Source organism: Tachyglossus aculeatus, chromosome 2 (genome assembly GCF_015852505.1).
Source record: "Tachyglossus aculeatus isolate mTacAcu1 chromosome 2, mTacAcu1.pri, whole genome shotgun sequence".
Lineage (NCBI taxonomy): Eukaryota > Metazoa > Chordata > Mammalia > Monotremata > Tachyglossidae > Tachyglossus > Tachyglossus aculeatus.
In genome coordinates this window covers 13664878-13690824 of record NC_052067.1, presented here as the reverse complement: position 1 = coordinate 13690824, position 25947 = coordinate 13664878, and the positions used below count along the sequence as shown (strand labels likewise).

At 45.4% G+C, this 25947-nt stretch overlaps 1 protein-coding gene across 2 annotated transcripts in view; it reads left to right on the top strand.

The window, feature by feature from the left end:
• Nucleotides 1-13398: 13398 nt before the first annotated feature.
• Nucleotides 13399-25947, top strand: part of CDCA7L (cell division cycle associated 7 like) — a 35075-nt gene continuing 22526 nt past the window's right edge. For both annotated transcript variants that reach the window (XM_038770694.1, XM_038770686.1), the window contains exon 1: nt 13399-13463. The gene's annotated coding sequence lies outside the window, so the exon portion shown is untranslated. The remainder of the gene's footprint in view (nt 13464-25947) is intronic.

Here is a 25947-nt window from a genome sequence, read left to right as displayed (position 1 = left end):
CACATTCCCAGCCCGCAACGAGCTTACAGTCTACAGTAGGGGAGACAGACATCAATACAAATAAATAAAATTACAGATATGTACATAAGTGCTGTGGGGCTGGGAGGGGGGAAGAGAAAAGGGAGCAAGTCAGTGGGTCACGGGAGGGAGTGGGAGATGAGGAAAAGTGGGGCTTAGTCTGGGAAGCCTCTCGGAGGAGATGTGCCTTCAATAAGGCTTTGAAGCGAGGGAGAGTAAATGTCTGGCGGATTAGAGGAGGGAGGGCATTCCGCCAGAGGCAGGATGTGGGCTAGGGGTTGGCACTGGTGAGACAGGGGAGATCGAGGTACAGTGATAAGGTTAGCATTAGAGGAATGAAGTGTGTGGGCTAGGTTGTAGAAGGAGAGAATCGAGGTGAGGCAGGAGGGGGCACCACACCCTGTATTTCTCCCCACCCCAATTCCATCCACCTTCCCAGTCTCCCTACACCTCCCTCCAAAGCTCCTCCACAGCTGTGTAGACAGACTGGCACAGGGACTTGGGGGGCAGTGACAATCCCCTCCCAGGCTGCCGCTCCCATGCCCTCACCAAGCTGGTCCAGCCCAGCCCTCACAGCTGTGGTGGTCCCTGAGGAGGCTGAGCCAGCTGCATATGGCTGTCACTGTAAAAACAAAAAAATTTAAAAAGACAGATGGAAATTCAAAAAGTGGATATTGGGTGGGAAGAGCCTGGAGGATTGGAAGGCTGATAAGTAAGGAGACTGATGGACTAGTTAGGCTGGGAGAGGACAAGAAGTTCATTATGGGCAGGGAATATATCTGTTTATTCTTGTATCGTCCTCTCCCAAGAGCTTACAGTAAGCAGTCAATAAATATGATTGAATGAATGAATGAACAAAAGTCTGCACCAGCATGATGGCCATTTGGATGGGGAGGAAGGGGCATTCATTCATTCATTCAATCGTATTTATTGAGCACTTACTGTGTGCAGAGCACTGTACTAAGCGCTTGGGAAATACAAGTCGGCAACATATAGAGACGGTCCCTACCCAACAACGGGCTCACAGTCTAGAAGGGGGAGACAGACAACAAAACAAAACATGTAGACTGGTGTCAAAATCGTCAGAACAAATAGAATTAAAGCACATCATTAACAAAAGAAATAGAACAGTAAATAGGTACAAGTAACATAGAGTAATAAATCTGTACAAATATATATACAAGTGCTGTGGGGAGGGGAAGGAGGTAGGGCGGGGGGGATGGGGAGGAGGAGAGGAAAAAGGGGGCTCAGTCTGGGAAGACCAGACATGTTGTGGAAGAACATGGCCTAGAGGAAAGAGTGTGGTCCTGGAAGTCAGAGGGCCTGGGTCCTAATCCTGGTTCTACCACATACCTGCTGTGTGACCTTGGGCAAGTCACTTAACTTCTCTGAGCAACTTCTCTCCCTCATCTGCAAAATGAGGACCAATGCCTGTTCTCCCTCTCTCCCTCCTAATTTAGACTGTAAGCCCCATGTAGGACCTGATGATCTTCCCCAGAGCTTAGTACTGTGCTTAACATAGAGTAAGGGCTTAACAAATACCATTATTATTATTACTGTTTTTAGGAAGAACTGAGAGGATTTAGCAACAGACAGAATAATGGAGGTTGAAATAGAGGAAAGAGTCAAGGATAATGTCTAGATTTGGGGCTTTAATCAATCAATGAATAATATTTTTTGAGCACTCACTGTGTGCAACACCCTGTACTAAGCATCTGGAAGAGTACAATAGACTTGGTAGACACAATCCCTGCCCACAAGGACCTTACAGTCTAATAGGGGAGACAGACATTAAAATACATTACAGACACATGAAGCAGCAGACTATAAGGATAGGTACATTAGTGCTTTGGAGGTGGGGGTGAATATCAAAATGCTTAAAAGGTACACAAATCCAAGTACATTGTGATACAGAAGGAAGGGTGAATGAGATGAAGAGGAGGGGAGACAAGGAGGGTATTTTTTTTGGTTGTTAAATGAAGAGAATTTGAGATGAGGATTTCGATTTAGGCATAACAAAGTTTAGTAACAAAATTATTTCCTGCCTTGTAGAACTAAGGGATTTCTTTTTCACTCTGAACACAGGAAAAGAGGTGAATGACAAAACTGAAAAATAACAAAATCTGGACATGCAGTTGAAAGATGGTTTCCATCATAGGACTCCCCAAGCTCTAAAATTGCACTGGGCAAGTAGGTGCTGTTTCATGGACAGAAGGCACCTACTAAAGGTTATCTGTTTTTAACTGCAGTCTGTTTCTGCTTTGAGACATGATTTTGTATCCTCTGATGTTGCTGTTGGAGACAGAATACTGAGTTGGATGAAGCACTGATCTAAAGATGGCATTTTTCTTAATCTGAAGTGATACCACCACACCATAATACCAATTGTTTATTATATTAATGTCTGTCTTCCCCCTCTAGGCTGTAAGCATGTAGTTGTCAGGAAAAGTGTCTACCAACTCTTTTGTATTGTACTCTCCTAAGTGCTTAGTATAGTGCTCTGCACATAGTAAGCACTCAGTAAATACTATTCATTGACTGACCGACCACAGCAGAACTAGTGTGGACCCTCTCAGTCACTAACCTATCAGAATATTTGTGAAATAGGAGATTCTTTGAGTGCCTGTGTGCCTTGGGGGATTGTGGGAAAGGTCGTGTACTTACTATGCAGGTGGGTCTTGAAGAAATGGTTGGAAGAAAAGGAGACAGGAGGGGCCTCCACCACCACCTGGGAGAGCAATTTTGAAAATGGACCAGAAGAGGTTTTTTTATGATATTTGTTAAGCACTTACTGTGTGTCAGGCATTATGCTAAGCACTGGGATAGACAGATACAGGCTCATCAGGTTGGACACAGTCCCTGTCCCACATGGGGTTCACAGTCTTATTCCCTATTTTACAGATGAGGTAGCAGGCACAGAGAAGTTAAGTGACTTGCCCAAGGTCACAAAGTAGACAAGTGATAGAGCTGGGTTTAGAACCCAGGTCCTTCTGATTCCCAGACCCATGCTCTATCCAGTAATAATAATAATAATGGAATTTGTTAAGCCCTTACTATGTGCCAGGCACTGTACAAAGTGCTGGGGTAGATACAAGCAAATAGGGTTGGACACAGTCCCTGTCTCACATGAGGCTCAAAGTCTCAATCCCCATTTTACAGATGAGGGAATTGAGACCCAGAGATGTAAAGTGACTCACCCAAGGTCACAGAGCAGACCTAGGCCATGCTGCTTCTCCAGGGTTGGTTTAATATTGGTTATCTGGGGAAATAGAAATCATCAAGACCTAATACCACATTTCAATTCATCCGGTCAAAGTCCGACTGCAATCTTTCATTCTCATTTGTGAGGGCAGCTTGCGAGACAGTTCTTACACACCATCCTCTAACAAACTCTTCTTAATACACTCTCACAGTTGATTTCTCATCTATATTTCACATACCCCAAAAGCAACAGTTCAGAAATGTGTCAGACCCATTCTACTTTGCCTTCTGAGCCCAACACAGAATTTATGGTTATCAGTTTCATTACATAGTTTCTCAGACTAGACCTTGAATTTTATATCATCAGAAATTCCCAGTTGCTATGCTGAACAGCTTATCAAGGTCAGGGGCTAGTCCAGATTCTCCAGCTGTAAAAGGAGCCAGGTAATGATAAATAAGGCCAAAGCTGGAAAGTCTCTAAAGATCTAGTGATCAAGCTGGAGGTGCTGATGAGCTCTGGGAGAAAGAAAAAAAAATACTGGATTTAGAGTAATATTTGGATGAAGGAGAGACCAAAAAAAATTGGTAAGAATTCAATAGTACTTAAAAAAATCCACAGTATAAGAGAAAACCGATTTAGAGAAAATACCAGATATGGTGTGAGGAGGGATAATCAAAACCCATTCTAGTTATACAGGAAGGAAAGGCTCATTAATGTCACCATAAACAAGTGGATACTTTCATCATTTAGATTGTGATAGGCAGTTCAGGGGATTGGATCAGAAACCTAGTGGCCAAATGTAATTGAATGCAGGCATTGAAAACACACGGACTTCCATCCAAAGAGACCCTTCGTTTTCTTTCAGTTTGAATATATTTCTATATTATGTATGTTACCTCCAGCTGTTGCTCACTACAGAGGTCAAGATCTTACCCCTTGGTGTACACAATACAGGTTTCATGGTGGTAGTCCTTGTATAGAATTGAATACTGTAATGTATGCCACTTTTCATTGACATATATAGGAGTTGTGTTTTTCAGTCTGTCAGTCACCTCTTTTCCCCTGCATTTTGAGCTAAAATGCAATCACTTGGGGAATCAAGGTAGTTCAACTTAGAGGACTAGCTTAGTGGTCAGTGCTCAAATTTGGTACAGGAAGCCCTGTCAGGGCTAACTCACTCTTGCAATTCATGAACACACATTTCTGCCTCTGTCTTTCCTTTCCTGTTTAATCAATCACTCGGTCAATGGCATTTGCTGGACACTTACTGTGTGCAGAGCACTGAACTAAGTGCTTGGGAGGGTCCAATACAACAGAGTTGGTAGACACGTTCCCTGCCCACCAGGAGCTTACAGTCTAGAAGTGGAGACAGACATCAAAATAAATTATGGATATTTACATAAGTTCTGAGGAGCTGAAGGTGGAGTAAATATCAAGTGCATAAAGGGTTCAAAGTCAACACGAAAGGTAGATGAAGTAGGGTAAATGAGGGCTTTGACTGAGAAGTCCAAGCCCCATGTGGGATATGGACTGTGTCCAACCTGATTTGCCTGTATCAACCCCAGCACTTAGTACAGTGCCTTGTATATAATAAGTGCTTAACAAACACTATAAAAACAACAACAACAAAAACCCCTGAAGACTCATAATGGGCAGGGAATGTGTCTGCTGTCTGTTGTATTGTACTCTCTCAAGCCTTTAGTACAGTGCTATGCACATAGTGCAGTGCTGTGCACATACTTAGAGCTCAATCAATTGTATTTATTGAGTGCTTACTGTGTGGAGAGCACTGTACTAAGCATTTGAGAAGTACAAGTTGGACTTGTACAAGTACAACACAAGTATTGTACAAGTACAATAAATATCACTGATTGATTGATTAATTGGAAGGTCTCTTGGAGATGTGATTTTAATAAGGCTTTGAAGGTGAAGAGAGTGGAGTCCTGTCATAAAAGAAGGGGGAGAGGATTCCATGTCAAAGGGAGGGAGGTGGTCAAGGGGTCGGTTGTGAGATAGATATCAGTGGTGAGATAATAGAGATTTGATGTGTTCTAGTAATAATAATGGCGATGATCTTTGTTAAGCACTTAACTATGTGCCAGGCACTGTATTAAGTGCTGGAGTTGACACAAGCACCCACACTCAACAGGAAAGCTTCCTTAAAGCTTTGCTTCCTTTAAGCTTTCCTTAAAGTGCTTGGGAGAGTACAATACAACAATAAACAGACCCATTCCCTGCCCACAGTGAGTTTACAGTCTTCTGTTAGGCTGTAGAAGGAGAGAAGCAAGGTGAAGTAGGAGGGAGCAAGGTGATGGAGTGCTTTAAAGCCAATGGTGAGGAGTTTTTGTTTGATATGGAGGTGGATAGGCAGCCACTGGAGATTTTCGAAGATGGGGATGACAGTCCTGAATTTCAGGGCAGTGGAGTGAAGTGTGGATTGGAGTGGGGAGAGGCAGGAGGTTGGGAGGTCAGCAAGGAGGCTTTTGCAGTAATCTAGGTGGGATAGGATGAGTGAATGCTGGTTGAGTGCCTTAAAGCCTATGGAAAAGAGTTTGTTGGATGTGGAGGTGGTATTTACAGATATGTAAATACCAGAATTGAAATTAAATTATTGGTATCTGGAAAGTGTAGTAAAATATTAGCTGTTATCATGGGGATTGCTCATACCCTTCCTCAATCAATCAGTGGTATTTATTGAAAGGTTACTATGTGCAGAGCGCTGTACTAAACGCTTGGGAAAGTACAATACAACAGAGTTAGCAAACAGGTTCCCTGCCTCCAGCCTGGAACCTCCCTCCCATCAAAGCCTCTGAGAGCCCATCACAGCTCTCTGTGTCTTCAGCTCTGCCCTTATGATATCATATCTCCTTCAGGGGGCCTTCCCCAAATAAGTTTTCTTCCCCTTGAGTTTTATCTCTCCCCCGCCCCACCCCCATCTACAACCTTAGCACTTCAGGGCCAAATATAGGGCCACAGGAGAAGCAATACGGCATAGTGGATAGAGCACTGGCGTGGAAGTTAGGAGGTCATAATAATAATAATGATGGCATTTGTTAAGTGCTTACTATGTGCAAAGCACTGTTCTAAGCGCTGGGGAGGTTACAAGGTGATCAGGTTGTCCCAGGTGGGGCTCACAGTCTTAATCCCCATTTTACAGATGAGGTAATTGAGGCCCAGAGAAGTTAAGTGACTTGCCCAAAGTCACACAGCTGACGGCGGAGCCGGGATTTGAACCCTTGACCTCTGACTCCAAAGTGTATGCTCTTGCCACTGAGCCACGTTGCTTCTCATGGGTTCTCATGGGTCATGGGTTCTAATCCCTGCTCTGCCACTTGTCTGCTGTGTGACCTGAGGCAAGTCACTTCATTTCACTGTGTCTCAGTTACTTCATCTGTAAAATGGGGATTATGACTGTGAGCCCCATGAGGGACAGGGAGTGTCCAACCTGATTTGCTTATATCCACCCCAGTGCTTAGTACAGTGCCTGGCACACGGTAAGCACTTAACAATAACCACAATTATTACTATTACTCTAAACACACCTTCTGCCCTGATGAAAGCCAGAAAAGGAGCCAGAACCTGATGGTAGGACTTTCACTCTAAATTTTGAGGAAGTCATTGACCACAGTCCAAACCATGAAAAATCTGTTGGCATTCCCACAGTTATCAGCAAGGGACTTCCTGCTTACACATCTGCTTGGGCTTTGCTTCTGTGTGTGGAACAGGGAGGAAGTGTCACATAGTTACAGCAGTTGGATTTTTCACTTCATTCTAAAAACGCCAGCTACTTTGTGCTGTTTATCATCCCTTGATAATACAGTACTTATTTGGCACTTAGAGAATTGCACCTGCACTTTTGGATAGGGTAGACGTGCTCTAATCCCCAGAACCCAGAAATTATTTTTTCTTTGAAAATTGCTGGGATTTCTTCCTATCATTTTTCCATTGTAGCCAAAATTCATTAACCTTATGCAATCTATTATTTTTCCTATTCTAGAAAAAGCTATCTGGGTCATAATTTACTAGTTTTATACAATCCAAAACTTTTCCTACTCCAGGTAAAGCTATTTCACTTTGGAGTTCTGTGCCTTTATGTGTAAGGCAGGCATGACTTGTTCTTCCACTTGAGCAGCTACTGAGTGTCTTTTACCAGCTGCAAACTGTGAAGATTAGTGTAGAAAGGGTAGAAATGCTTCCTACTTCTGTGGTTTCTCTTCTGTGGAGTGGAAAGTGTTTACATTTAAAGTTATTTCTTCCCTACTCAGTCCCATTGTTTCTTCTCCCTCCCCTCACTCCACTCTCATCCCATTTCCAGGAAGTTGGCAAAGATTAGGGAGAAAGGGAAAACCAAGCAAATTACAGGAGGGATAGCAGGAAAGAGAAAGGGAAGCATTCATTCATTCATTCATTCAATCGTATTTATTGAGCGCTTACTGTGTGCAGGGCACTGTACTAAGTGCTTGGGAAGTACAAGTTGGCAACATATAGAGATGGTCCCTACCCAGCAGTGGGCTCACAGTCTAGAAGGGGGAGACAGACAACAAAACAAAACATATTCACAAAATAAAATAAATAGAATAAATAGGTACAAGTAAAATAAATAGAGTAATAAATATGTACAAACATACATACATGTATACAGGTGTTGTGGGGAGGGGAAGGAGGTAAGGCGGGGGGATGAGGAGGGGGAGGAGGGGGAGAGGAAGGAGGGAGCTCAGTCTGGGAAGGCCTCCTGGAGGAGGTGAGCTCTCAGTGGGGCTTTGTAAGGAGGAAGAGAGTTATTAGCTTGGCGGATGTGCGGAGGGAGGGCATTCCAGGCCAGGGGGAGGACGTGGGCTGGGGGTCGACAGCGGGACAGGCCAGAACGAGGCCCAGTGAGGAGGTTAGCCGCAGGGGAGCGGAGAGTGCAGAATGAAAGACTGAAGAAGAGGGGTTAGGATTGCGAGTCAGGAGAGCAAGAGTTCTAATCCCACCTCTGCCACTTGCCTATTGTTTGACCTGGGATGAGTCATTTGACTTCTGTATGCCGCAGTTTTCTCAACTATAAAACAGGGATTATGAACATGTCAGAGGATGTTGGTGGGATCACAAGAAGTGGGTTCTAATCCCAGCTAGGCTACTTGTCTGCTGTGTGACCTCAGGCAAGTCACTTTTCTGTGCCTTGGTTCCCTCCTTAATCCTTATAAATGAAGATTAAGACTGTGAGCCCTACGAGGGACATGAACCGTGTCCAACCTGATTAGCTTGTATCTACCTCTGTGTTTAGTACAGTGCCTGGCACACAGTAAGATTTTAATAAATAATACGAAAGGAAAAAAACAGATTCCGGGAGGCAGATTGGCCTAGGGGAAAGAGCAGTTCCCCCACTAAGGGACAGGGCAAGAGAAGGGCTTTCTTGGGAGGGCAGTACACTGCTTAAGATGGGAAATAGCGTGGCTCAGTGGAAAGAGCCTGGGTTTGGGAGTCAGAGTTCATGGGTTCTAATCCTGGCTCCACCGCTTGTCAGCTGTGTGACTTTGGGCAAGTCACTTAACTTCTCTGTGCCTTGGTTACCTCATCTGTAAAATGGGGATTAAGACTGTGAGCCCCACATGGGACAACCTGATCACCTTGTACCCTCCCCAGTGCTTAGAACACTGCTTTGCACATAGTAAGCGCTTAACAAATGTCATCTTTATTATTATTATTCCCCATGAGCTGCTCATCAGCTCACTGTGGAATGCCCCCTGCATCAGTACATCCATCCCCTTCTCCCTCCCTTCAGGGTGGGGAGATCCCCAGTTGATAATTGCCCTGTCTACACTCACTATTTGCTAAACACTAGGAAAAATACAGGGTAGTTGGATTGGACACAATCCCTGTCCCAAACAGGGCTCACAGTCTGAGGGGGTCGAAGAATTTCTAATTCCTTGAGGGCAGGGATCGTGGCTATGTTCTCTCCCAAGCTTTTAGTACAGTGTGCTGCCCACAAACAGCACTCAACAAATGTCATTAGTGAAATTATTAATTAATTATTGAAGGCATATCTCCTCTAAGGGCCCTCCTTTCCTCTTCTCCCACTCCATTCTGCGTGGCCCTGACTGGCTCCCTTTATTCATTCCCCCCTCCCAGTCCCACCACACTTATGTACATATCTGTAATTTATTTATTTACGTTAATGTCTGTCTCTGTAAGCTCACTGTGGGCAGGGAATGGGTCTGTTCATTGTTGTAATATACTCTCCCAAGTGCTTAGTATAGTGCCCCCCCCCCCCCACAGTAAGCACTCAATAAATACAATTGAATGAATGAATGATTTGAACCCGATTTTACAGATGAGGAAACTGAGGCACAGAGTCAAGTGACTTGGCCAGGGTGGTCCCAGGAGGCAAGTGGTGGAACTGGGATTGATAATAATAATAACAATGGCATTTATTAAGCGCTTACTATATGCAAAGCACTGTTCAGTCCCAGTCCTGTGCTCTATCCAATAGACTAGGCTGCTTCTCCATCCTCAGGAGGGAGATGGAAATTGGTGGGCTCAGGGTTCTCAGAGCTGCTATTCATTTGGTCCTATTTACTGAGTGCTTACTGTGTGCAGAGCATTGTACTAAGTTCTTGGTAGAATACAACAATAAACAGACATATTCCCTGCCCACAATGAGCATACAGTCTAGACGGGGAGATGGATGTTAATATAAATAAATAAATTACAGACGTTCATAGTTGTGGAATTTTATTTTATTTTTATTATATTTCATTTTATTTTGTTAATATGTTTGGTTTTGTTCTCTGTCTCCCCCTTCTAGACTGTGAGCCCACCGTTGGGTAGGGACTGTCTCTATATGTTGCCAACTTGTACTTCCCAAGCGCTTAGTACAGTGCTCTGCACACAGTAAGCGCTCAATAAATATGATTGATTGATTGATTGATGAGTAAAGGGTGACACAATGTGGCCTAGTGGACACAGCATGAGCCTGGGAGTCAGAAGGACCTGGGTTCTAAACCCTGCTCCATCACTTGCCTGCTGTGTGACCTTGGGCAAATCACTCCACTTCTCTGTGCCTCATCTGTAAAATGGGGATTAAGAATGTGAGTCCCATTTGGGACGGGGACTGTGTCCAACCCGATTACCTTGTATCTACATCTACCCCAGTGCTTAGTACAGTGCCTGCCACATAACAAATACTATTATCATCTCATTATTATTATTATTATTATTATTATTATTATTATTGTTATTGGAGTGGGAGAAGAGGAGGGGAGGGCTAGTCAGGGAAGGCCTCCATAAGGCAAGCGCCCGCAGCCGGGGCGAAAGCTCTAACAATAATATTAATAATAATTCAATCATTCATTAAATCTTATTTATTGAGCACTTACTTTGTGCAGTGAACTGTACTAAATGCTTGGGAAGTACAATTCGGCAACATATAGAGACGGTCCCTACCCAACAATGGGCTCAATAGTATTTGTTAAGTGCTTCCTATGTGCCAAACACTGTTCTAAGCGCAGGGGTAGATACAAGTTTATCAGGCTGTCCCACATGGGGCTCACAGTCGTACTCCCCATTTTACAGATGAGGTAACTGAGGCACAGAGAAGTGAAGTGACTTGCCCAAAGTCACACAGCTGACAAGTGGCAGAGCCGGGATTGGATCCTAAGACCTCTGACTCCCAAGCCCAGGCTCTTTCCACTGAGCCATGCAGCTCTAGACTGTCAGCTTGTTGTGGGCAGGGAATGCGTCTCTTTATTGTTGTACTGTACTCTCCCAAGTGCTTAGTAATAATAATGATAATAATAATGATGGCATTTGTTAAGCACTTACTATGTGCCAAGCACTGTTCTAAGCACTGGGGGGATACAAGGTAATCGGGTTGTCCCACATGGGGCTCACAGTCTTAATCCCCATTTTCTAGATGAGGTAACTGAGGCCCGGAGCAACGCTAAGGCACGCTGCTCTAGACTTCCAACACGTTGTGGGCAGGAATGCATCTCTTTATTGTTGTGACAAGAAGCAGCGTGGCTCAGTGGAAAGAGCCCGGGCTTGGGAGTCAGAGGTCATGGGTTCTAATCTCGGCTCTGTCCCTTGTCGGCTGTGTGACTTTGGGCAAATCACTTCACTTCTCTGTGCCTCAGTTCCCTCATCTGGAAAATGGGGATGAAGAGTGTGAGCCCCATGTGGGACAACCTTGATTACCTTGTATCCCCCCAGTGCTAAGAACAGTGCTTGGCACATAGTAAGTGCTTAATACCAACATTACTATTATTATTGTACTGCTCTAGACTTCCAGCTCGTTGTGGGCAGGGAATGCGTCTCTTTATTGTTGTTATGAAAAGCAGCATGGCTCAGTGGCAAGAGCCCGGGTTTGGGAGTCAGAGGTAATGAGTTCTAATCCCGCTCCGCCCCGTGTCAGCTGGGTGACTTTGGGCAAGGCACTTCATTCATTCAATCATATTTATTGAGCGCTTACTGTGTGCAGAGTACTGTACTAAGCGCTTGGGAAGTACAAGTTGGCAACATACAGAGACACTTCACTTCTCTGTGCCTCAGTTCCCTCATCTGGAAAATGGGGATGAAGACTGTGAGCCCCATGTGGGACAACCTTGATTACCTTGTATCCCCCAGTGCTTAGAACAATGCTTGGCACATAGTAGACGCTTAACAAATACCAACGTTATTATTATTATTGTACTGCTCTAGACTTCCAGCTCAATGTGGGCAGGGAATGTGTATATTTATTGTTGTTATGAAAAGCAGCGTGGTTCAGGGGCAAGAGCCCGGGTTTGGGAGTCAGAGGTAATGAGTTCTAATTCCGCTCCGCCCCTTGTCAGCTGGGTGACTTTGGGCAAGGCACTTCATTCATTCAATTGTATCTACTGAGCGCTTGCTGTGTGCAGAGCACTGTACTAAGCGCTTGGGAAGTCCAAGTTGGCAACATACAGAGACAGTCCCTACCCAACTAAATGTCATTATTATTATTATTACAAATATGATTATTATTGTTCGAGAAGCAGCGTGGCTCAGTGGAAAGAGCCCGGGCTTTGGAGTCAGAGGTCATGGATTCAAATCCCTGCTCTGCCAATTGTCAGCTGTGTGACTTTGGGCAAGTCACTTCACTTCTCTGGGCCTCAGTTCCCTCATCTGTAAAATGGGGATTAAGACTGTGAGCCCCACGTGGGACAACCTGATCACCTTGTATCCCCCCAGCGCTTAGAACAGGGCTTTGCACATAGTAAGCGCTTAACGAATATCATCATTATTATTATTATTACTGTGGTCTGGCAGAGCGCCCTGCCCGCAGTGAGTGCTCGGTCAGTGGGCCAGCACCTGCATATATGTATATATGTTTGTACATATTTATTACTCTATTTATTTATTTATTTTAGTCGTACATATCTATTCTATTTATTTTATTTTGTTAGTATGTTCGGTTTTGTGCTCTGTCTCCCCCTTTTAGACTGTGAGCCCACTATTGGGTAGGGACTGTCTCTATATGCTGCCAACTTGGACTTTCCCTCTCCCCCTCGTCCACCTCTCCATCCCCCCCCTTACCTCCTTCCCTACCCCACACCACCTGCATATATGTATATATGTTTGTACATATTTACTACTCTATATATTTATTTTACTTGTACATATCTATCCTATTTTATTTTGTTAGTACGTTTGGTTTTGTGCTCTGCCTCCCCCTTTTAGACTGTGAGCCACTGTTGGGTAGGAACTGTCTCTATGTTTGCAACTTGGACCTCCCAAGCGCTTAGCACAGTGCTCTGCACACAGTGAGCGCTCAGTAAATACGATTGATTGATTGATTGTGGGGCGCGCCCACCCGGCGTGGTTTGGCTTCTCCCGCGCGGAGCCCGGGTGGACTGTTCCACTCCCGCCGGGCCGTTCGGGGGGGGGGGCGGCGCGGCGGAGCCGCGCCGCCCGGTCTGGAGGCTCCACCGCACCCACCCCACCCCGACCCCCTTTCGGGATTGCCGGTGATGACGTCGGGGACCCGGGCGTCCGGTGTACCGGAGCCCCGGCCGGAGCCGGGCCTGCCCTCAGAGCGCTTCGGTCCCCCCCCGCGGCCGGGCGGCGGGTGGAGCGGTCCGCCCGGCGGGGGAGGCAGCAGCAGCGCCACCGCCGGCCGCGGGAGGAACAGCATCCCGGGGCTCCGCGCTCTCCCCCGATGTCGGCGCCCAGCGCGGCCCTCCGGACTGCCCCGGACCACGAGCCCCCGCCCGGACCAGCGAGGACGCAGCTGGCCACGCGTTGCAAGGTGAGCCTTTATTTCTACCTATTTATTTCATTTGGTTCACGTGTTTTGTTCTCTGGCTCCCCCTTCTAATCATCATCATCATCATCAATCAGTCGTACTGTGTGCAGAGCACTGGACTAAGCGCTTGGGAAGCCCAAGTTGGCAACATCTAGAGGCGGTCCCTACCCAGCGGTGGGCTCACAGTCTAGAAGGGGGAGAAATGCAATTATTATTATTATTTCTAGACTGTGAGTCCGCTGTTTTTTATTTTATTTTGTTAGCGTGCTTGGTTTTGTTCTCTATCTCCCCCTTCTAGACTGTGAGCCCACTGTTGGGTAGGGACTGTCTCTAGATGTTGCCAGCTTGGACTTCCCAAGCGCTTAGTACAGTGCTCTGCACACAGTAAGCGCTCAATAAATACGATTGATTGATTGTTGGGTAGGAACTGTCTCAGTCTAGAAATAACAATAATGGCATTTCTCCCCTTTCTAGATTGTGAGCCCGCTGTTGGGTAGGGACTGTCTCTCTGTGTTGCCAACTTGTACTTCCCAAGCGCGTAGTACAGTGCTCTGCACACAGTAAGCACTCAATAAATACGATTGATGGTGATGATGAGAGCTCACCTCCTCCAGGAGGCCTTCTAGACTGGGAGCCCACTGTTGGGTAGGGACTGTCTCTCTATGTTGCCAACTTGTACTTCCCAGGCGCTTAGTACAGTGCTCTGCACACAGTAAGCGCTCAATAAATACGATTGATGGTGATGATGAGAGCTCACCTCCTCCAGGAGGCCTTCTAGACTGGGAGCCCACTGTTGGGTAGGGACTGTCTCTCTATGTTGCCAACTTGTACTTCCCAAGCGCTTAGTACAGTGCTCTGCACACAGTAAGCGCTCAGTAAATACGATTGACTTGTTAAGCGCGTACTATGTGCAAAGCACTGTTCAAGGACCTACTGAGAGCTCACCTCCTCCAGGAGGCCTTCTAGACTGTGAGCCCACTCTTCCAGACTGTGAGCCCACTGTTGGGTAGGGACTGTCTCTCTATGTTGCCAACTTGTACTTCCCAAGCGCTTAGCACAGTGCTCTGCACACAGTAAGCACACAATAAATACGATTGATTGATTGGTTAAGCGCTTACTATGTGCAAAGCACTGTTCAAGGCTCTACTGAGACCTCACCTCCTCCAGGAGGCCTTCTAGACTGTGAGCCCACTTTTCTAGACCGTGAGCCCACTGTTGGGTAGGGACTGTCTCTATATGTTGCCAACTTGTACTTCCCAAGCGCGTAGCACAGTGCTCTGCACACAATAAATACGATTGATTGATTTGTTAAGCGCTTACTACGTGCAAAGCACTGTTCAGGCTCTACTGAGAGCTCACCTCCTCCAGGAGGCCTTCTAGACTGTGAGCCCACTCTTCTAGACCGTGAGCCCACTGTTGGGTAGGGACTGTCTCTATATGTTGCCAACTTGTACTTCCCAAGCGCGTAGCACAGTGCTCTGCACACAATAAATACGATTGATTGATTTGTTAAGCGCTTACTACGTGCAAAGCACTGTTCAGGCTCTACTGAGAGCTCACCTCCTCCAGGAGGCCTTCTAGACTGTGAGCCCACTCTTCTAGACCGTGAGCCCACTGTTGGGTAGAGACTGTCTCTATATGTTGCCAACTTGTACTTCCCAAGCGCTTAGTATAGTGCTCTGCACACAGTAAGCGCTCAGTAAATACGATTGATTGACTTGTTAAGCGCTTACTATGTGCAAAGCACTGTTCAAGGCCCTACTGAGAGCTCACCTCCTCCAGGAGGCATTCTAGACTGTGAGCCCACTCTTCTAGACTGTAAGCCCACTGTTGCATCGGGACCGTCTCTATATGTTGCCAACTTGGAGTTCCCAAGCGCTTAGTACAGTGCTCTGCACACAGTAAGCGCTCAATAAATATGATTGATTGATTCCCAGACTGAGCCCCCTCCTTCCTCCCCCTCTCCATCCCCCCGCCTTACCTCCTTCCCTTCCCCACAGCACTTGTATATATGTATATATGTTTACGTATTTATTGCTCTATCTATTAATTTTACTTGTACATATCTATTCTATTTATTTTATTTCGTTAATATGTTTTGTTTTGTTCTCTGTCTCCCCCGTCTAGACTGTGAGCCCACTGTTGGGTAGGGACCATCTCTATACGTTGCCGACTTGCACTTCCCAAGTGCTTAGTACAGTGCTCTGCACACAGTAAGCACTCAATAAATACGATTGATGATTGATCGTTCTAAGCGCTGGGGAGGGTACAAGGTGATCAGGTTGTCCCACGTGGGGCTCACAGTCTTAAACCCCGTTTTACAGATGAGGGAACTGAGGCTCAGAGAAGTGAAGTGACTTGCCCAAGGTCACACAGCAGACATGTGGCGGACCCGGGATTCGAACCCGGGACCTCTGACTCCAAAGCCCGGGCTCTTTCACTTTCAGACTGTGAGCCTGCTGTTGGGTAGGGACCGTCTCTAGATGTTGCCAACTTGGACTTCGCAAGCTCTTAATACAATGCTCTGCACACAGTAAATGCTCAATAAATTCACTCAATTGTATTTATTGAGCGCTTACTGTGTGCAGAGCACTGTACTAAGCGCTTGGAAAGTCCAAGTTGGCAACATATAGAGACGGTCAATAAATTCAATCAATCGTATTTATTGAGTGCTTACTGTGTGCAGAGCGCTTGGGAAGTCCAAGTTGGCAACATCTAGAGACGGTCCCTACCATTGAGCGCCACTGTGTGCAGAGCACTGTACTAAGCGCTTGGGCAGTCCAAGTTTGCAACATATAGATATGGTCCCTACCCAACAGTGGGCTCACAGTCTAGAAATCATCAATAAATACGGTTGAATGAATGAACGATAGCATGGCTAAGTGGAAAGAGCATATGAAAATATGTATTTTATCTGTACATATTTATTTTATTTTGTTAATATGTTTTGTTTTGTTGTCTGTCTCCCCCTTCTAGACTGTGAGCCGGCTGTTCGGTAGGGACTGTCTCTATATGTTGCCAACTTGGACTTCCCAAGCGCTTAATAATAATAATAGTAATAATGGCATTTATTAAGTACTTATTATGTGCAAAGCACTGTTCTAAGTGCTGGGGAGCTTACAAGGTGATCAGGTTGTCCCACGGGGGGCTCACAGTTTTAATCCCCATTTTCCAGATGAAGTAACTGAGGCACAGAGAAGTGAAGTGACTTGCCCAAAGTCACACAGCAGACAGTTAGTGGAGCCGGGATTTGAACCCATGACCTCTGACTCCAAAGCCCGGGCTCTTTCCATTGAGCCATGCAGCTTCTCAGCTTCGTACAGTGCTCTGCACACAGGAAGCGCTCAATAACTACGATTGAATGAATGAATGAGTGAAGAGCCCGGGCTTGGGAACCAGAGGTCATGGGTTCTAATCCCTATCCTGCCACATGTCTGCTGGGTGACCCTGGGCAAGTCACTTTTCTGAGCCTCATCTGTAAAATGGGGATGAAGACTGTGAGCCCCCTGTGGGACAGCCTGATCACCGTGTAACCTCCCAGCGCTTAGAACAGTGCTTTGCATATAGCAAGCGCTTAAGTGAGCCCACTGTTGGGTAGGGACCGTCTCTATATGTTGCCGTCTTGTACTTCCCAAGTGCTTAGTACAGTGCTCTGCACACAGTAAGCGCTCAATAAATACGATTGAATGAATGAATACCTTTAGTATTATTCTCTGAGCCTCAGTGACCTCATCTGTAAAATGGGGATGAAGGCTGTGAGCTCCACGCGGGACAACCTGATCCCCTTGTATCCCCCCCCAGCACTTAGAACAGTGCTTTGCACATAGCAAGTGCTTAATAAATGCCATTATTATTATTCTCTGAGCCTCAGTGACCTCATCTGTAAAATGGGGATGAAGACTGTGAGCTCCACGTGGGACAACCTGATCACCTTGTATCCCCCGCAGCGCTTAGAACAGTGCTTTGCACATAGGAAGCGCTTAATAAATGCCACTATTATTATTCTCTGACCCTCAGTGACTTCATCTGTAAAATGGGGGTGAAGACTTTGAGCTCCACGTGGGACAATCTGATCACTTTGTGTCCCCTCCCCAGCGCTTAGAACAGTGCTTTGCACATAGCAAGTGCTTAATAAATGCCATTATTATTATTATTCTTTGAGCCTCAGTGACTTCATCCAGCACTTAGAACAGTGTAAGCGCTTAACAAATGCTATTATTATTATTATTATTAAAATGGGGATGAAGACTGTGAGCTCCACGTGGGACAATCTGATCACTTTGTATCCCCCCCAGTGCTTAGAACAGTGTTTGGCACAGAGTAAGCGCAGGCCTTCCCAGACTGAGCCCCTTCCTTCCTCTCCCCCTCGTCCCCTTCTCCATCCCCCCATCTTACCTCCTTCCCTTCCCCACAGCACCTGCATATATGTATATATGTTTGTACAGATTTATTACTCTATTTATTTTACTTGTAAATGTCTATCCTGTTTTATTTTGTTAGTATGTTTGATTTTGTTCTCAGTCTCCCCCTTTTAGACTGTGAGCCCACTGTTGGGTAGGGACGGTCTCTGTATGTTGCCAACTTTTACTTCCCAAGCGCTTAGTACAGTGCTATGCACATAGTAAGCGCTCAATAAATACGATTGATGATGATGATATGTTGCCAACTTATACTTCCCAAGCGCGTAGTGCAGTGCTCTGCACACAGTAAGCGCGCAATAAATACGATTGATTGATTGATTGATTGATTAGCGCTTAACCAACGCCGTCCTTGTTATTATTACCTGTTGCAACGTGAGCACACACAAGCTCCCTTGCCTCCCCCTTGGCTGAGGGGTTACAACTTTGCAGGGGAGCCGAAAGGCAGCGAAATTGGCGCCAAGCCCCTCCCAGGAGAAACGCAAACCCCCTTTTCTCCCGCCCGAAATAGGCCTCGTTTGTGCGGGGAGAAGCAGAGTTCATTTCGGGGGGATGGGTGGGAGCAAGAGGGGCAGCCCCCCGACTAGGAGGGGCCCTGCCGATTTGTGAATATGTTTAGTTTTGTTGTCTGTCTCCCCTTTGTAGACTGTGAGCCCGCTGTTGGGTAGGGACCGTCTCTCTATGTTGCCAACTTGGACTTCCCAAGCGCTTAGTACAGTGCCCTGCACACAGTACGCGCTCAGTAAGTACGATTGAACGAATCTAGGCGGTTCGTTGGGGCCGGGGGAGCTTAGAAGATGCCACGTTGGGCCGAGCAGGCTGCACAGTGGGTGTCATCGGGCCTGTCCTGGAACCCCCCCCTCCGCGGTTGAGGAAGAAAAATTGGGGCCCAAAGTGGGTTACAACTGGAAGACCCCAAGGAGCAAGATTCGAGTGAAAGTGCTTTTTTAAAAAAAAATCCCCCTCGCTTAAAAGAAAACCCAGAAGCAAACACCCAGGAGCGAGATTCGAGTGAAAGTGCTTTTTCAAAAAAATCCCCCTCCCTTAAAAAGAAAACCCAGACGCAAACACCCAGGAAATAGCCCCAGCGCCTAGTATAGAGTTGAGTGATGCTTTGTGAGCATCTTTTAGACTGTGAGCCCACTGTTGGGTAGGGACTGTCTCTATATGTTGCCAACTTTTACTTCCCAAGCGCTTAGTACAGTGCTCTGCACACAGTAAGCGCTCAATAAATACGATTGATTGATTGATTTGTGGGAGAAGTGCTTTTCTTTCTGCTGGGCTCTCCGTCCTGATTTGCTACCGTTCCTTTTGACATTTTCAAGGTATCTTTTCTTGTCCAAACATGGAGAGTTTTGGAAATGAGGGGGCGGTGGAACCACCGTACGTCGGGGCTCTGAGTAATGAGTGTAAGGGTGCCCACTCCTCTCTTTAAGAACAAACCCATGCCAGTTTTCCCCCAACGTTAAGAACGATCCAGGCAGGTTAATAGGCGTTATTTATTACATTTAATGTTTTACAAAATAATCAGAAAATTGGTATTTTGGATAATTGGAAGGATGGTGTGTTTTGTGTGGTTAACTTACCCGTATTTTAACAGCTTTTATATGGGGATATAATCATCAGGAATAAAAAGCCAGTAAAAATATATTACAAGAAGGGCAGATGTAATCAGATCAGGGTAAGAAGGAACCATTTATGTCTTTATTAAAGTGTCAGCAGGCACTATTGGGTGTGGGTCGAGTGGTTGTCTGCTTTTGGGGGGAGGTTTAAAGGTACTTTCTGAAGGGGCCTATAGCACTGGAAATTAGATTTATTAAAAACAGTATGCAATTCCTGAGATCGATTTCCCTATGTCTAATATGCCTGCACGTTTAGTTGAATTTCACTCTTGAAATCTGTAGAGGGTCTCAGAAAACAGTGCAGTAAGGTGCTACTGTATTTTCACTGTTTTGAAGTCAGGTACAGACTGGTCAACAGGACAACTTTTTTTAAGGAAAAGGTTAGGGATTATCATGTATCTGAAAACACGATGTACAATGCTTAGATTTTGGTGGTAATTCACAATTTACATCCAACATATCATTCAACAAATTACTATAAGAGGATTCATTTTTTGAGACCTCTTAATTGACTACACAAATTGAGATGTGATTTTTTTTTGATGGAAGTGTTCACGTGCATCATTTAAACGAGAGCAGACTATAGTCTCTAAATTAGGGGAAAACAACCTTCTGAGTTGGGTAGTTGGCTGCCCTGTAATGAATATGTCAAGAACAGCAAGCTCTTAAAATGTTACATTTTTTCCCTGTACATTAAAATAACGTGAATAAAATAATCTACTCTAAATATTACTGTGCTGTACTTGAAAATTAAACTACAGGCTCCCACTTCTTAATGCAAACATCTAAGAAAAGCAATGCTAAGGGAATGGCCATTTTTGATGGGTTGAAAGAAAGATGAAGGACTAAGGAATTTGTAACCCCACAACTCTTTTTACATTTCTTCATAAATATGCTCTGATACCAAAACTCTCAGAATCCCTAACTTTAGATGAAGTATCCTGGAATCTTCCAGTAATAGAAGGCTTAGACTCTAAGTCCCAGGACAGGGGACAGGGACTGTCCTACTTGATTATATCTTATATCTATCAGTCAGTGGTTTTCATTGAGCACTTCTTGTGTGCAAAGCACTGTTCTAAGCTTTTGGGAGAGTACAGTATAACAGAGTTGGTAGACACGTTCCCAGCCCACAGTGACAGTGCTTGGCATAGCGTAAGCAGTTAACTAATACCACAATTATTATTAGAAGATTGATGTAGTGAACTGTACATGTACTTACATATACAGACCCATACACTCTATTTTCTGTAAATGGAGCTACCACAAAACATTCTCCCAAGGTGAATGATATTCACTTTAGGGCACTAGACTTAAAGGAGCTTCAGTGAGATCACTTCCGAGTTCAAGTAATGTTTATTTTAACTTCTGTGTTTCTTTATCTAATTTTGGACTTCCTTACTGTATTGTATTGCACTTTTCCAAGCGTTTAGAACAGTGCTGTACATTCAGTAAGTGCTCAGTAAAAACCATCTATTGATTCTTTAATACCATTCATGATATTTAGCTAATCGCAAAAAAACTGTCATAGAAAGGGAATGTGGTTTCTCTTTTTAGAGATATTGCTCATTTTCCTATTTTCTGATGTTCACTGCAGCCTTGGCGAACAAATGCTTTCCATTGTTTGCACCAAATATGTTTAAAGTGGACCACTGCCTAAGTATTCTAAAATACCAATATAAAGGTCTGCTCATCATCCCCATAATGGGTAACTTGACTGGGAAAGAGCAGTCTTCACCTAGTCTGTCAGTCAGTTGTATTCATTGAACCCTTACTGTGTGCAGAGCACTGTATTAAGCACTTGGGAGAATACAATAGAACAGTAAACAGACACATTTCCAGCCCACAACGACCTAGCTGATAGGGCTGTTGTACCTAGGTTGCTGGTGATTGAGGCATCACCCAGTCATCCCCTCCTTCCAGGGACCTTGGAAGAGTTTCAGCAAACAAGGGGTAGGGGAGTGAGTGGGAGCGGCCATGGACCAGGGTTTCTGGCCCCTCTTGATGATGATGGTATTTGTTAAGCGCTTACTCTGTGCAAAGCACAGTTCTAAGCAGTGGGGGGGGGGGGAGATACAGGGTGATCAGGTTGTCCCACGTGGGGCTCACAGTCTTAATCCCCCTTTTACAGATGAGGTAACTGAGGCACAGAGAAGTTAAGTGACTTGCCCAAAGTCACACAGCTGACAAGTGGCGTAGCCGGGATTTGAACCCGTGACTGCTGACTCCAAAGCCCGGGCTCTTTCCACTGAGCCATGCTGCTTCTCTCCTCTTCTTCCTCCTGCCTGTATATATGTTTGTACATATTTATTACTCTATTTATTTTACTTGTACATATCTATTCTATTTATTTTATTTTGTTAATATGTTTGGTTTTGTTCTCTGTCTCCCCCTTCTAGATTGTGAGCCCACTGTTGGGTAGGGACTGTCTCTATATGTTGCCAACTTGTACTTCCCAAGTGCTTAGTACAGTGCTCTGCACACAGTAAGCGCTCCATAAATATGATTGATTGCCACCCTTTGCTGCCACCTGTAGTGGCAACTCCCCCAAGCTCCACCTGTGTGAAAAGCAGCAGTATGCCCTAGTGAATTGTGCACAGGGCTAGGAGTCAGAAAGTCCTGGGTTGTAAATCCTGGCTCTTCCATTTGTCTGCTGATGACCCTGGGCAAATCACTTCACTTCTCTGTGCCTCAGTTACCTCATCTACAAAATGGGGATTAAGACTGTGAACCCCATGTGGGACAAGGACTCTGTCAAGTACATATCTATTCTATTTATTTTATTTTGTTAATATGTTTGGTTTTGTTCTCTGTCTCCCCCTTCTAGACTGTGATCCCACTGTTGGGTAGGGACTGTCTCTATATGTTGCCAACTTGTACTTCCCAAGCGCTTAGTACAGTGCTCTGCACACAGTAAGTGCTCAATAAATACGATTGATTGATCCCAATTTTCTTGCATCCACCCCAGCAGTTAGTACAGTGCCTGGCACATTGTAAGCACCTAACAAGTACCACAAATTATTATTATTATTATTGTTATTAGGGGGCAGCGGAGTTTTGGGGGGAGAGGTGGGAGAGGTGACTGCCCTGGACTCCACCTCCCAGCAAGGCTTGGCAGCACATGGCCCTCAGGAGAACTCACCCCGAAGAAGGGGACACTAGGGATCAATCAGTGATATTTATTGAGTGCTTACTGTGTGTAGAGCACTGTACAAAACACTTCAGAGAATATCATCAATCGTGGGTATTTATTGAGCTTACTGAATGCAGAGCACTGAACTAAACGCTCAGGAGAGTAAAATCCAACAGTTTTAGACTCGTTCCCTGCCCAGAAGGAGATCCCTGGAAAGGAAGGGGCCACCTGGTGAAGCAGCGTGGCTCAGTGGAAAGAACACGGGCTTTGGAGTCAGAGGTCATGGTTTCAAATTCCGGCTCCACCAATTGTCAGCTGTGTGACTTTGGGCAAGTCACTTAACTTCTCTGGGCCTCAGTTACGTCATCTGTAAAATGGGGATGAAGACTGTGAGCCCCCCATGGGACAACCTGATCACCTTGTAACCTCCCAGTGCTTAGAACAGTGCTTTGCACATAGTAAGTGCTTAATAAATGCCATTATTATTATTATTGTTATTATTATTATTATTATTACCTGGTGCAGGGATTGGGCTTGTCTGGAAGGGTAGGGTCACTACATCTTAGGGAGGAGAGGAGGTGTTGAAGGATCATCTTGGCTCTTTACCCTTGGTTCATTTCTTTGGGTCTCACACCCCCTGGGCCCCTCCCTCTCAAATAGAGCCCACCACCCTGGCTGTAATAAAGATCACAGAAAGATTACTTGGTGAATATTTTGCAAATGACAAAAGAATGTCTCCTGCTGCCATAGGTGTGGATTTTCCAGCAGTACATGGCCTGAAGTAGTTGTTGGGTTTTCTGTCTGAACCCCCCCCCCCCCCCCCCCACAAGACTCATACATTCAGTTGTATTTATTGAGCTCCTACTGTGTGCAGAGTACAGTACTAAGCGCTTGGAAAGTACAATTTGGCAACAGAGACAATTCCTACCCAACAACGGGCTCCCAGTCTAGGAGGGGGGAGACAGGCATCAATAGCATCAAAAGACTCCCTTCCCAAGGGTGCAGGTAGAAAGGTTTCCAAAAAAGCTGCTGCATATGAGAGAATTCTGAAGTGGGTTGTAAAATTGAGATTCCTTATTTTCCTTTTGTTACCTTTTCATCCGAAAAAGAAGGAACATGTTAGTATTTTGCATACAGTGGGCAAAGCATTGAGCAAAGCCTAGTGATTGATGTTGAAAGTTGGGCAGCGCTGACTGCCTTTCCTGTTGGAGCGAGCTGAGGCAGCCCCGTTCTTCCTTGCCTCACCTTCCTGGAAGCCACTGCCAAATTACTTTTGCGTTTCCAGGCACAAGTTGGTGATTAGATGTTTATAATCTTTGAAAAAAATAGTGCTCTCTCTCTCTGTCCCCTCCTCTTTCTTCCTTTTTCTTGCCCCCTCTTTTCTACCCTTTTTTCCCTTTTTCTCCCTCCCCTTCCCCGTTTCCTTTCCTCCTCCCTTTCATCTTCTCGTTCAATCTCTCTCTCTCTCTCACCTTCTCTTTCCTTCTCAGTCATTTGATCAGTGGTATTTATTGAGTGCTTAATGAAGAGTACAATACAGTTGGTAGATTGACTTCCTCCTTTCCTTGCTTTTTCTCCATCCTCTTCTCCCCTTCCTTTCCTCTCAATGTTCCTAGGCATATCTTTGGGTACACGAAGAGGAATGCTTCCAATTAGCTCTGCATGTCAGACTGTTTTTGTTTTTATTGCTTGTTGCCTTCCTGTTACACAAACAATATAAACATCATTATTCTCCTTCAGGTGAGATAATTCAGACACAGACCAAACCCAGCCTAGGTTGTTTATCGATGAGCAGTTGCTAGACTGAACATAGTCAACAGTATGTAATTTACTTTTGAGTATTTCACTTGAATCGTCATAAAATTAAATCTTTTTTTTAAGGGGATAGAGAAAATTATTTTCTGAGATTCATCAGTCACGCAGACCCGGATAGTACAAACTAAGGCCAGATTTAGCAGACCTTTGGGCATTCTTGGCCATTAACATCATGCATTTTTGAGCGAGTCATTTCCTCAAAATTGGTTGACAGAATGTCTGAGTTTGCATAGTGCGTGTGTAGATTTAAGGAATCCTTTATTCCATGATGGAAGTTGAGCTTGGGAACACATTGATTTTTGCGTGGAATTTTGAAAAATCTGTGTGGGTGTTTGACAGAAAACCGGGCTGAAGGAAGTGTGAATCTGTTTCACTTCGTTGTTCTAGTCTGGGTAAGTTTTGAGGTCAGTTTCCTGGTTGGGAGACATTTCTAAAGAAGCAGAGCCTCAACAGAGCACTCTTTTTTCCACTATTCACCTTGGTACACATTCACGCACTAAGGGGACCGCACATATTCTTATTTTATGAGAAATGGAAAGACACAAGAACCTCCAAAGCTGTCTTGGTGGTGTGTGGAGGGGTGGTCTTTGGAGGACCCTAACTGTTCTGTTCTGGTTATGACTGTGAGGGATTCAGCCGCCCACCCTTGGGAGCTGTGGAGGGCAACCTCCTTCTCCCCTGTCTAATTTCTGCTGCTGGCTCTGAACTGGAGCTTCCAGGGGAGGTCCCAGCTGCCCCAGGGTATCCCAGGCTCTCAGGCTACCATGGGTCTGGAAGATTCCAGCCACTGAGCACTAAAAACTCACTTTGCCCCCTCCTACCTCACTAAGCTACTCTCCTACAACAACTGAGCCCACAAATTTCGCTCCTCTAATGCTAACCTCTCTGTACCTCGATCTCATCTATCTCGCCACTGACCTCTCACCCACGTCCTGCCTCTGGCCTGTATTGCCCTCCCTCCACATGTCCAACAGACAGTTACCCTCTCTCCCCCGTCAAAGCCTTATTTAAGGCACATCTCCAAGTGGCCTTCCCTGACTAAGCTTTCCTTTCCTCTTCTCCCACTCCCTTCTGCGTTGCCCTTTATTCATTCCCCTCCCTGCCCCACAGCGTTTATGTTCATATCTATAATTTGTTTATAGTAATGTCTTTTTGCCCCGTCAGACTGTAAGCTTGTTGTGGGCAGGGAATGTGTCCGTTTTTTGTTATGGTACTCAGCGAAGCACCTAGTATAGTGCTTTGTGCACAGTAAGCGCTCAGTAAATACGATTGAATGAATGAATGAATGAGCTCCCTGACCATGAGCTGGCAGCCAATCTGTAGTTCCCCAGTAGCTCTGTGTGTAGTTGGGGGACACAAGAGCACACTGTGGAGTGCGCCCACTGCATTGCACCCCAGCAGGGCCTGGTTGGGTTGGGGGCTATTGCTTGGCTCTTCCATGTCTCCTTGCAGAAGCCTGAGGGTCTTTGCCACAGGCTCTCACCCCCCCACACTGGGTGGGT